The sequence below is a fragment of the Jaculus jaculus genome, chromosome 3, assembly GCF_020740685.1.
Source record: "Jaculus jaculus isolate mJacJac1 chromosome 3, mJacJac1.mat.Y.cur, whole genome shotgun sequence".
NCBI lineage: Eukaryota > Metazoa > Chordata > Mammalia > Rodentia > Dipodidae > Jaculus > Jaculus jaculus.
In genome coordinates this window covers 74764523-74774192 of record NC_059104.1, presented here as the reverse complement: position 1 = coordinate 74774192, position 9670 = coordinate 74764523, and the positions used below count along the sequence as shown (strand labels likewise).

At 39.3% G+C, this 9670-nt stretch overlaps 1 pseudogene; it reads left to right on the top strand.

Moving 5' to 3' along the window:
- The first annotated feature begins 2136 nt into the window (after positions 1 to 2136).
- Positions 2137 to 3500, top strand: LOC123459365 (annotated as a pseudogene).
- The last annotated feature ends 6170 nt before the right edge of the window (positions 3501 to 9670 follow it).

The window sequence follows — 9670 nt, the reverse complement described above, 5'->3', positions numbered from 1 at the left end:
GGTCTCACTCATCTATGGCTCCTAACCTGAATCTGCCCAAGATACTGACATACCTAATAAGCATCTCAAAGACCAGACAATATGGAGGGTAGGGAGGGAGGAATGGGGGAAGGTGGGAGAGGAGGGCACAAAACTGGACCCAAATGGCAATGGTACCATAAAGTTCTATATCCTGAAAGACAGACTGAAAGGCTGAATCTTCATCATGTCTTTAGAGGGAATACCTCAATCACAAGGCCCTGGAGAGGGACTGACCTTAATCTTCTCCTGTTTCTCTGTCTCTGTCTCTCTCTCTCTCCCTCTTATCTCTTTCTCTTTTATATTACCTCTCTTTTTCTTTCTTCTTTTCTCTTGGTGCTGACCTTTAGCTGCTAGTAACAGCATGCAGTTAATATCCACAATGAGCTATTGATCAGAGAGACCTACAAGATTTCCCAAAAGAAGACAGATTTCTGTCAGAGTACTTGATGACCCTCCAAAGGTTAATGGTAAGACCCTACTACTGAAGACACCATATGTTGTTGGTACCAAACATAGAGTGATCTGGCTTGAATCTGGAACAGAGTCAGTCCCCAGACAGTTAGTTTGTCTAGTGCCAGGAAATGCTACAGAGTGACTTGGGGAAAATGACCAACATCTTTCCAGGCAACTTGTGGTCTAAACTACTCAGCAGCAAACAACCTGATGTGATGCTCACACAAGTGCAGTTGTGACACACAGCCACGGTAAGTAACCAACTGCTCTTGATTTGGCTAATGGATCCATTCAATGGAATGGAACCCATAGATGCTTATGGGAAACAAGTCAGAACCATATCCAAAAAAACAAGCCCACTTTCCAATATCAATCTCCCACCAACTGTGGGCTACCAGAAGGCCTATACCTATTAAATTCTCTCTAAAATAATAATGGTTATCTCATTTATCTAGTGATGACTTCACTCTCCATTGGAGAATTTTCTTCTCTTTTTCAAGTGGATGCAGAACCTGAGGAGAGACTCAGCCCATTGCATATCACCAGGGCCCAAGCTGAAACCAGAGGAACTGGGGAAATGAGCAAGAGTTCTGCTTTCTTGGTGAACATCCTACATGGGTGAAGGAGGTAGACACATCGAACATTCAACTCCTACCATACCAAGTATACAGAGAGAGAGAGGCTCCCAAGACCTCATCACTGAAGTAGACCTAAAAGAAACCCAACGTGGCTCATGGAAATTCATGGAAGAGGGGGTGGAAAGATTGCTAGAGTTACATGTTGGGACATTATGCACAGAGACATTGCCTCTTCCCCATAACTGATAGCTAACCCCAAAATGCACAATCCACATTCCTCAACAAGGATGGTCCCTTTGGAGGAGGGAGGACAGGGAGGGGACTGATGATGGTATCAACATGGCTGTATACACACTGTATACATAACTAAGAGAGAGAGAGAGAGAAGGAGAGAGAGAGAGAATTGGTGCACCAGGGCCCTAGCCACTGCAATTGAACACCAGAGATTGTCCCACCTACTGGGCATGTGTGACCGTATGTTTGCCTCACCTTTGTGCTTCTGGCTTACATGGGATCTGGAGAGAGCAAACATGAGTCCTAGGCTTCACTGGCCAGAACCTTAACTGCTAAGTAAGTCATCTCTCCAGCAGGCTTTTATGCATACATAAATGTTCACCTTATTTACTAAAATATTGTGCATATTTTAATGTGAAGTGTCCCTAATAGGCTCATATATTTTGAATACTTGGTCCCCAAGTGGGTGCAATTTGGAAAAGTTGTCAGGCCTTTTGGAGGTGGAGCCTTGCTAGAGGAAGTGTATTGCTGATGGCTGGAATTGGGTAATATAGCACAACTCCAAGTCCAATTTGTAGGCTACTTTATTCCTGCTGCTGTAGAGATGTAATGCCTCGCTCTTAACATGCTTTCTCCAACATGACAAAACTTCCTCTCAGAATGTAATCCAAGCTTGCGCGATGACGTGGGCAGGCGTGCGTGTTGACAGTTTGCGTCTCTGTTACTCAGCGGAGCGGCCGGGGCCGGACGACACAGCGGGCGGGGAGTTGCAGAGCCGCCGAGCACGGCTGGCTAACTGCTGCAGCCATTGCACAGACAGCGTCAGTCACACGCTGCGGGGTTCCCTGCGACCGCTCGCCGTGCTGCCGGCCTCGGTGAGTTTTTGGATGAAGCCATTAAATTAATTTCTTGCCATCATGAGCAGAAGCAAGCTCGACAACAACTTTTATAGTGTGGAGATTGGAGATTCGACATTCACAGTCCCGAAACAATACCCGAATTTAAAACCTATAGGCTCAGGAGCTCAAGGAATAGTATGTGCAGCTTATGATGCCATTCTTGAAAGAAATGTCGCAATCAAGAAGCTAAATCGGCCATTTCAGAATCAAACTCATACCAAGCGGGCCTACAGAGAGCTAGTTCTTATGAAATGTGTTAATCACAAAAATATTATTGGCCTTTTGAATGTTTTCACACCACAAAAATCCCTGGAAGAATTTCAAGATGTTTACATAGTCATGGAGCTCATGGATGCAAATCTTTGCCAAATGATACAGATGGAACTAGATCATGAAAGAATGTCCTACCTTCTCACAAATGCTGTGTGGAATCAAGCACCTTCACTCTGCTGGAATTATTCATCCGGACTTAAAGCCTAGTAACATAGTAGTAACATCAGACTGAACTTTGAAGATTCTTGATTTTGTACTGACCAGAACTGCAGGAACAAGTTTCATGATAATGCCTTATGTAGTGACTCGCTATTACAGAGCACCAGAGGTCATCCTAGGTATGGGCTACAAGGAAAATGTTGACATTTGGTCAGTTGGGTGCATCATGGGAGAAATGATCAAAGGTGGTGTTTTGTTCCTAGGTACAGATCATATTGATCAATGGAATAAAGTTATTGAACAGCTTGGAACACCCTGTCCTGAATTCATGAAGAAACTACAGCCAACAGTAAGGACTTATGTTGAAAACAGACCTAAATATGCTGGATATAGCTTTGAGAAACTATTCCCTGATGTACTTTTCCCAGCTGACTCAGAACACAACAAACTAAAAGCTAGTCAGGCAAGAGATTTGTTATCCAAAATGCTAGTAATAGATGCATCCAAAAGGATCTCTGTAGATGAAGCTCTCTAGCACCCGTACATCAATGTCTGGTATGACCCTTCTGAAGCAGAAGCCCCACCACCAAAGATCCCTGACAAGCAGTTAGATGAAAGGGAACACACAATAAAAGAATGGAAAGAACTGATATACAAGGAAGTGATGGACTTGAAGGAGAGAACCAAGAATGGAGTCATCCGGGGGCAACCTTCTCCTTTAGCACAGGTGCAGCAGTGATCAATGGCTCTCAGCATCACCCATCGTCATCGCCGTCTGTCAATGATGTGTCTTCAATGTCACAAATCCGACTTCGGCTTCGGATACAGACAGCAGTTTAGAAGCCTCAGCGGGACCTCTGGGCTGCTGTAGATGACTACTTGGGCCTTGTGGGGGTGGGAGGGATGGGGAGTCGGTTAGTCATTGATAGAACTACTTTAAAAACAATTCAGTGGTCTTATTTTTGAGTGATATTTTTTCAAAAAGTGTAGAATTCATTTTGTAGTAAAGTAGTTTATTTTTTTTAAATTTCATGTGATGTAATTTAAAGCCTAAGTTGTGTTTTTAAACAGCAACAAAACTGTATTGTATTTTTTTCCTGTAATTAACTATATAATGTAAACCTAATTATTTTATCATGGTTTTAATTTTTTGCATATTTGCTTTATCTTATGCTGCTGATTTTGTTTACTGAATTTGTAAGATTTTGTTTATCAAAGCAACTATTATGTGGTGACTTTGGCCTATATCATGAATTATTTAAGATTTTTATAGTTTTTTATTAGATTTATTTCAGATGTTTATTCATGATGCTATCCTTCAGGGTTATGTGCTTATCCATGAAATAACCCCCGAGGAGTAAGGGAAAATAACCTGTAGCCAGTTATATTCAGGAATAACTACTGTAAATGATGAACGTGTCAAGAGACCTCCCAATATCTACTACTTGCCAATCTTGATTGAGTTACAGCATTTGGTTGGCAATCCTATCTGAATTTTGGCAGAACCCCATCATCTAAATGACAGAATAACTCAGAACATGTTTTTAAAAATCCTGGGTGCATACCACCACCTTCTTAATTTCCCCATCCTACCCAACAAAAAGTCAAGGCATATGATTGATGTATTCTGCACATCTGTGGCATGCTCAAAGCTTATAGTCACATAAAGTTAAGATACTTCATGAATAGTACGTTTCAATGCAGTTAAACAGATGGTTCACTTCTAGCTATGAGTCTGTGTCTATAAATACTGAGCTAATCAGGTCCCGGCAGTGGTCTAGAATCTGGTCTTTCACCTTGTGCAGCCTTGGGCCTCTGGACCTTTCTAGGTCCCTATTTCTTGGAAGATCAGCCCGTTGAACACCAGTTCATGGTGTTTCTGGCCATTTGATTCTACTTTTAACATAATCACATTTATACTAGCTGTCAGGAGGTTCCAAAGCCTACCTAAATTTGTGTAGGTGACATAACTGAGCAATATACCGTTCATCTAAAAGTAGTAGCACACAGCCATATGTAGGATATCATTTTCTAGGGACTGTTTCTTCACAATGAGCAGAGCAGGCATAGTGGTGGTTATTTAGTCTGAGTGTTTGATTTTTTATACCTAATTTCCAATATAACATGCAGTGTGGACATTGAGTACTGTAAGAATGGTGCTGCTCCTGACAACTGTGTGTTAATTGTTTACATTTTATATGTGCAGAATTGTTTCTCTGTAACTGAATTTTTCCTAAGTAAAGTGTCATTGAGGTCTCATTATTTCTGAAATGATGTCTGTAGTGGCCCCAGGCACCTTTTGTTACTGTCTGGAAAGAGGGATTTCATGTGGTGAGTTGGGAAATGCATACTTCCATGAGCGGCAAGGTTCCAGGTAGAAGCCCATTGGAGCTCCTGACCCATCGACGGGAGCAAAAACAGATGCAGCTCAACAAGTGTCTGCACGTTTGCTTGGCAATTTATTCATGTATTTAGTACAAAATTCCTTTTGAGTAAGATATTTTAGGTCATTGTTAATGTGCAATATTTAAGATTAAAATACATTAGTCCTTTTATATACATCGAAATAGTTTAACATGGTTTAAAGTCATAATTTCTTGTCACACCCTTCCCCCCCACACACACTTGATTCCTTTCCTACACGTACAAAATGGTGTGATAATTTTATTAAGCATATTTGAGTTTGAGGCTGCCTCTTGAGTTGTAGAAACACAGGATTGGAGTGAGGATTTTAGCAGAAACTTGAGCATGAATGTGTTCTTATTTTATGTTTGTTTTACAGATAACTTGCTTTGTAGAATAGATTATGTCACTATTGCACTTTAACAGCTGACATGCTTTTATTAGTTTCCCATGTTTTATGTTTGCTTGCTGATGGGCCATCTTTCTTGATACGGATTTTGATTAAGCAAGAAAAACCAGTTCTAACTGGATGATTTGTTGTAAATGCCAGCTCCTACTTGCCAAACATCATGTTTCAGTTGAAGTAAAAAAAAAAAAAAAAACCAAAAAAAAAAAAACTTAATGTAAACTAAAATACTTAACAAAATTATATCCTAAAAGCAAGGTCTGTTTAATGTTGTATGCCCTAGCTTTTTTAAAATATATTGTCTAAATACAACTTACCCTCTTTGCTTAAATCTGTTAAGTTAAATATGTATTAGTACTTTTGTTTTTTTTTAAAGAAATTACAAATAACATTTATGTTAAGCATCACTTATCTAAGCCACCCTATATTGGCTTTTCAGTTTTACTTATACTTAATACATCCACTGTCTTACTGCCAGAAATTTATTTAACTGAGAATTATCATTTGACTTTGTAGGTTAGGAAAGAGACACTGACTCTTTTCTCCATGTCTTCCTGGTTAAAATTCTCTTACCCTCTAATGTATGTTCACCACCTGTAAGATGATCATACTGTTGGGATTGCTTAATTTTAATATTAATAAGTAGAGCTTCTCAACTTGCTGAACGATTCTCATTGCATCATGCCCCTACAGCTGCTGATTGCTAACTCAAGAGAGCGCGTGCACGAGGAGCAAAGGCACAGTGTGTTCACACCAGACTATAAGAGAAGCTTGACTGGGCGGAAAGCAACAGTTAGTTCACTTAGAACTCTGATTACTCTTTCTGCTGCCCAAGTAGATGAGATTGAAGAGTGCACCAGTGTCTGGTAGTGAAATAAGTGGCAAGCAAGGGTGGCTGTTTCCTGGGTTACAAATGCAACTTGGTTTATACTACGGGCCAGTGTCTGCCACATACATGAAGACGTAACTATTCAGTGTTGCCTGGACATTAGCCTGCATAGCATTTGGAGGTAAAAACATAGTGTATTTTCAGAAATACTATTGTAGTTTGTGAGTGTTGCTCATTAGTGACACATTACCTGTAGAGTGGATGCATGATGCCCCGTAAACCCCAGTAAACTCTTACCCCAGCACCACCGTCTGTCATTCACAGCCCTCGTCAACATTGCCTCTTATGGCCTGTTGCATTTCAGTGTGCATCATGTTTCTACTGATCTCTCTTGGGTTTTTCCTGGATCACAGGAAACAAATTTGTCCCAATAGCAAAAAAAGATGAGGTAAAGGGCATTAGAGCAGAAATGTATAGTTTGGAGTAAGATTGGAAAAACTTATGTCCTAATTGATTTCAAAGTAACTGCTCTTAGCTGAAGTGCTCTTAAGGAGAGTCTAGTAAGAGTACCACTTTCTGGCCATTTCTGGTTTTAGATTCTCTTCTTGAAACTTCTGAGAAATATTACCTGTGGATTAGTTTTGCACAATGTTATATTCTCACAATAACTTAAAATATACCTCAAAAGGGGTCCAACTGAAACTAAGGACAATTGGCAAAACAAGCAAGGGTGATGTTTTCCTGATGAACCGGATACCAGCACAAAGGGGAAGGAGACCAACACAGAGAAAAATCAACTCCTACCAAATCAGAGAGTCAGAGCCTCAGAGGCCCCCAACACCGCAGTATTGAAGTAGACCAAAAATGAACCCAACATGCCTCAGGGAAATTTTGCGGACGAGGGGGCGGAAAGAATGTCAGAGTCACATGTTGGGTCATGATATGCAGAGACATTTATTGTACCAATAACTGTGGGCTAACTCCACAATGCACGACCCATTTACATCAACAAAGAGGGTCCAATGGGAGGGGGTAGATCATGGATGAGCCTAAACAATGGTACCAAACTGCCTGTATTTGCTGAAAAGAAAACTAATAAATTAAATTTAAAATAAAATAAAATACAAAAAAAATTAAACTAAGTTTTTATTGAACTACCTCACACTAATTTTCTATGCTTTCCCAAGTAAACTGTTGCCCTTACTGTAGATCTGTACTGAGTGTGAATCATAAATGTGTGTTGAATACTTTCTAGCCAATGTTGACAAAACACCAGGATGTATGGAAAATACATACCTTGCATCAGTAAGAGACACTCACATGTAAAATCTTTCACTGTATATCTTGGAAAATTGTGTTAGATGTGCTTGTTGACATTATTACTGTTTTTGTAACTAGAAACCTGTTCTTTTTTTTTTTTTTTTTTTTTTTTTTTTGGTTTTTTGAGGTAGGGTCTCACTCTGGCTCAGGCTGACCTGGAATACACTATGTAGTCTCAGGGTGGCCTCGAACTCTCAGCGATCCTCCTACCTCTGCCTCCCAAGTGCTGGGATTAAAGGCGTGCGCCACCACGCCCGGCTGAAACCTGTTCTTAATATCAGTCCACTCTTTACATTTTGCAAAAGGAGTAAATCTTAGTAAATTTTACGAAGAAATATATTACTTTTGTAGGCCCAATATTTGATATATTTTTGAGAAGTTGTTGATCTTATAGCTGAATGACGAGGTTAAACTAGAGTAGCTGTCTACCCGGACTATGACATCTATTTTCTCATTACATTTGGTCCTTTCAATGAGTTTTTAAACCTGAAAACCTAAGCATAATAATTGACACTTGCTTTTCTCCTCGTACTTGTCATTCCTTCTCCATCCTCTCCTTCCCGTGTTCCATTTCCTCTCCTTTCCTCTCTAGGCAAAACAAATGGGGCACTTGGTAGGGAATGCTGAGCTCATTATTGTGGGTTTGAGTCATCCATGCCCTGGTCATTAAACATGCACGACTGGAATGTAAACAATGTTCTCTAGTATGTCCACTGGTTATAATATTTTAAATAAAAAAGAAAAAGTGTTATGAAAGTTAAAAAAAAATGTAAGCCAAAATGAACCCTTTCCTCTTATAAGCTGCTTTTTATTGGTTATTTTGTCCCAAAAACAAGAATAAAACTGATACAAATATCTAGGAGTTCAATTGCTGGGAGGAAAATTATGAGTATGTTATTTTTGTATAAATTAAATTTTCTTCTAAGCCGGGCGTGGTGGCGCACGCCTTTAATCCCAGCACTCGGGAGGCAGAGGTAGGAGGATCGCCATGAGTTCGAGGCCATCCTGAGACTACATAGTGAATTCCAGGTCAGCCTGAGCCAGAGTGAGACCCTACCTCGAAAAACCAAAAAAAAAAATAAATAAAAATAAAAAGTTTTTCTTCTAAAGTAATTATAGCATTTTACATTCTACTACCAATGACTGAGCATTTCTGTTTCTTCACATTTTCATTAGCATTTGGTATTATCAATGCTCTAGAGTATGACCATTATAATGAATGCATATCATAATCATTGGTTTAACTTGCATTTCCTTGATGACGTATGATGTGCCTCTGGCTCATTTTCCTAGTTAGGTTGATTCTGTTGTTTATTTGAGTCTTAGAAGTTCTTCGTATATTTTGGGTAGCAGTCCCTTATCTGTTGTTTTGAGTATTTGCTTTCAACCTTATTTTTGGAATTAGGCTCTCTATCTATATCCCAGGCTGTCTTTGAATCATAATACTCTTGCTTCAGTCTCCCCAATAGCTGACATTTCAAACATATGCCATCATACATGAATTGTAGCTTGGTTTTCATTCTATCTTTGCAAATAAGTAAATCTTAATTTTAATATGATTCAGTTTTTCAATTCTTTCTCTTATGGGCTGTGTTTTTTATTTTGCAATTAAAATGTCATTTAAGTCCACCTAAATATATATTTTTAATTGAAAGACTTATTGTGCCAATGGGATGTTTAATTTGCAATATGTAGCTCATCAACTTCAAATCCCTCAATAACAGAAAATAAAATAATATGTGGGAAATAAATAAACTGTAGAAGTACTGCAGTGTGGATAACATATAGGGAAAAGAATTGCCAGAATTTATTTCCAAATAGATCAAATTCATAGTCCCAGAAATACTGGGGAAAGTAATATGGTCTTGTTTGGGCAGCATGCAAGGGAGGCTATGACTTCCCGCACATGGTCTTTTGAAATAAAAGTCCTTTAAATGGGGTTGTATTTCCACACCTTTGAATTTTTCATGAATGACATCTTGCCTGTAAGACATCTTTCCTATTGTCATCATCCTGGTGAACATTACGTTTTTCTTTATGCATATATGTGTGGTGTATGTTCATGTGTGTGCAGTTACACATGTGCAAGGGTGTA